Source organism: Opisthorchis viverrini (genome assembly GCF_000715545.1).
Source record: "Opisthorchis viverrini unplaced genomic scaffold opera_v5_128, whole genome shotgun sequence".
NCBI lineage: Eukaryota > Metazoa > Platyhelminthes > Trematoda > Opisthorchiida > Opisthorchiidae > Opisthorchis > Opisthorchis viverrini.
The window spans coordinates 1,076,523-1,080,604 of NW_008751782.1; positions in this window are offsets into that span (position 1 = coordinate 1,076,523).

The following is a 4,082-nucleotide window of genomic DNA, read 5'->3' on the forward strand; positions in this document are numbered from 1 at the left end:
AGAATCACAGTGTGCAGTGAAACTTGAGCGACTCACTAGTGTTGCTGCTGGAGCAGGGTCGAGTGTAAAAGCTACTTGGGAGAACGAGTTCATGCAAACTTTACGAAAATTGACTGACTTGTTGAGGAGTACGAATAAAAGTCGTCGAAATCTTTACATCCGACGGAAGGTTCGGCAGATTGCAATGCACGCCTCCCAGTGGTAGCTGGTGACAAATGAAGACAGGTTGTGGTTGCCGGTGAGGGAACGAATGTGCGATGGCGCGGTCACAGCAGGAAGTGAACATTTTCGGCTGTGCTACCAAACTGGGTACCACAGTGCCGCTCCACCACTGCACTGAAATACTTCGGCTTTTAGACGGCATCGTTATGGACGTCGTGATTGTGGTAGTTAGGCTGAGATGCGCAGTCCTGTGATCAGCGGAATGTTGTGCGTTTGCTGGGGGATTTCTAAGGGTGAGTAAAACCAATGTAATATCGCACGTAGTGTTTATTGTTCTTTTTTCTTTTTTTCCAGGTCGGGGATCCCTGCGTTCGTAGTGCGCAGATCAGGTGGAGTAGACAACGGCCAAACGGGTCATCTATAGCGCGTAGTACCATGGGTCCAAGCTTGGGGAGAAGATGAAACGAGATGAAATGAGATAGGATCAATCAGGTGTGGAGAGTTATAGGGGCCATCAAATAGGATATAGTTCTTTAATAGGGGTGAAAACGAACGACAACCACAGTTATGGCGGTCAAACCAGGTGGTTAAACCAGACGGAATAAGGATAGGTTTGCGCTCAGTAGTGTAGTCATTAAAGTCAAGGTAAGATTGCTAATATAACTATAGTACCTGAGACAGGACAGTCAACTGTATATGTAGGCTGAGGCAGCGTGGTGAGGGTAACCAAACACGTGACGACTAGCGGGGGTGTAAATTCTGAGATGGTAGACTAGATTTCCTGGATGTTATTAGTGAGTTGGACGGTACTAAAACAATCCAGGAGGGAAAGTGTATGTATGTCACCAGTCCCCGGAGCCATACTGTCAGCTTTAATCGATGAGTGGTGCATGGCGAAGATTTTCGATGCTAGCCTCGCATCCGGATAATGGAGAGTCTGGAATCTTACTGTATTTTTGTATGTGCTGTATTCGTCCACTCCTGGGATCAGCAAGCTGATGTGTCTTTTTGTTTGGTTGACGAGGTGGGTATTGGCGCGATGTAGCCTCGATATTGACGAAGGCAGCTACAGCTATGCACGTCGACGTGAGCCATGGCCATCGCAGACTTTCTTGGGACTATCACAGCTATATTGATTTTTTTGGACAGGCGAAGGGCCAGTTATTGTTGTTTATGGCATTGCCAAGTAACTCAACCGAGGCGAGGCCAACGCCAGCAGCAACAATCAGAAACCAGCAGTGCTCTTTTTACTTTTTTTCACCAAATTTAAAGGTCAGGCTCAAGATCACCGGCGATGTGCGATGCACCCGTGCTACTAGAGATGTGGCGGAAATGCGAACGCGCCATGGTTCAACGTAACAAAGCGCCCCCTGCAGGGCGTACCCATCCTCCAAATGAGGCCTTCATCCCTCTTGCATGCTACCAGAACTGCAGGGTGGAAATCCATCCAAGCAGCCATAAATGCGGTTTGTGCATTAGTCAAGTACTTCAGCTAACGGTTTTCTCCGGTCGGGAAGGGGAGCAAGGATAGCAAAATCAGCTTAGTCAATTCGAACAAGCAAACAGCAAACAGACACTGGTAGAGGCACGTCGCGGAGAATGCAGTGAAATGACAGTTGCCAATGAGACCGTGGAGACGGAATGGAGATATTCAGAGCGAGTGCACTGTGGCTAAACGGCAACTGGGCGTTGGTGTGAGCTACCATGTCGGGCAGAAGAGTACCGCGATGTTGTGTGTCAGTGTTTAGTGAGCCGTGGAGAAAATCATCATACAGATCTGATGTATATACATCGGCGTATAGTCTGCCACAGTAGTGAGAAAAAGCTGACTTTGGTTTATTTTTTGTCAGTTAGAGTTAAGTCGACGTCACCAATCACTAGACAGAGCTGATAGATTGATCCGGGTTATGGAGTTGACTAGAACGGTGCATAAATTGGTTGGGAAAAAAGGTAAACAGCCAGGCCGGTAACACAACATACGTTAAGTCCTACAGTGGATTGAATTAAGGAAGATATGATAACTGGATCTTTAACTTGCCTTAAAATTTTATCGCTGCTATACAAAAACTTGTACTGGACCCAATTCATATAAGAGGTCGTGGGTAGTTGACTTTTAAGGAATTCGTCCACGGTTTGAGAAAAGTATGATGATGCGTGGTGTTTCGTAGCTGCTCAGGAAGGCTGTTCTAGATGCGAGCGTAGTAAACCAAAAAGTAGTGGCGTATTTTTGTACGAGCAGGGAGGACACTAAAAGTTTGCAGGAGTTCCGGAATCGGTGGCGAGAACGTGAGTTTACGTTTGGTCTACCCTCTGCCATAAGGACAGTTTTGTGCGGCAGGTGGTGTAAGAGAGTTAGATCTATCTCGAATGGTCTGAGCCATGGTGGCTTGAGGCCTAGGTTTTACCAGGTGGATCGGTATGAGAAAGAGTTCGACCGAGGGAGCAGCTTTTTCGTGAATGAGCGTTGGACACTTTCAAGTGCGAATCTACAACTTTGCGTATAAAATGAAGAGAATACTGGACAGTATTCGACTATTCGTCGTACGCATATCTTAAAATTGCAACCATTGTGTTTGGAAGGTGAAAGGAGTGCAGTATAAAAAACTGAGCCTGCGTGCTTGGGTAACTTGGTGCTGCACCTGGTAGAAAATTTAAACGTACAGGAGATTCTGAGGCCAAGATCTTTGATACCTGTGGAATGAGTGATAGGATTTTCATTTATTCTGGAAGCATCAGCCAGGAAGGAGCAGCGGCAGGAAGTCATGCAGGATTTCTTGGAGGAGAAGCTTAGGCCAGGCCAGCAAGTCAGCCATTCAAAGTGTTGCTGAATCTGGTGTAGCGTAGGGGCTCGTGCAGATAGGGTAAATATGTACACAACTTTTATATCGTCCGCAAAGAGGCAGACTTTACTACGGGATATGGCACCGAAGGCGCCGTTGATGTACAGTAAGGAAAGGATGGGGGCCTAGCACGCTTCCTTAAATGACTCCACTGGCGATCGACGGTGCAGATGACTGTATGTCCCCGGTTTGTGTTACTTGAGTCCTGTCAGATAGGTAGGAGGCNAAGGCAGCTACAGCTATGCACGTCGACGTGGGCCATGGCCATCGCAGACTTTCTTGGGACTATCACAGCTATATTGTTTTTTTAAAATATTTTTGGACAGGCGAAGGGCCAGTTATTGTTGTCTATGGCATTGCCAAATAACTCAACCGATGCCAGGCCAACGCCAGCAGCAACAATCAGGAAGCAGCAGCGCTCTTTTTACTTTTTTTCACCGAATTTAAAGGTCAGGATCAAGATCACCAGCGATGTGCAATGCACCCGTGCTACTGGAGATGTGGCGGGTATGCGAACGCGCCATGGTCCAACGTAACAAAGCGCCCCCCGCAGGGCGTACCCATCCTCCAAATGAGGTCTTCATCCCTCTTGCATGCTACCAGATTTGCGAGGTGGAAATCCATCCAAGCAGCCATAAATGCGGTTTGTGCATTAGTCAAGTACTTCAGCTAACAGTTTTCTCCGGTCGGGGGGAAGCAAGGATCGTAAAATCAGCTTAGTCAATTCGAACAAGCAAACAGCAAACAGACGCTGGTAGAGGCAAGTCGCGGAGAATGCGGTGAAATGACAGTTGCCAATGAGACCGTGGAGACGGAATGGCGATATTCAGAGCGAGTGCACCGTGGCTAAACGCCACCTGGGCGTTGGTGTGAGCTATCATGTCGGGCAGAAGCGTACCGCGATGTTGTGTGTGAGTGTTTAGTGAGCCATGGAGCAAATCATCATACCGAATGATGTATATCCGTCGGCGTATAGTGTGCCACAGTAGTGAGAAAAAGCTGATTTTGGTTTAGTTTTTGACAGTTAGAGTTAAGTTGACGTTACCAATCACTAAACAGAGCTGATAGAGTGATCCGGGT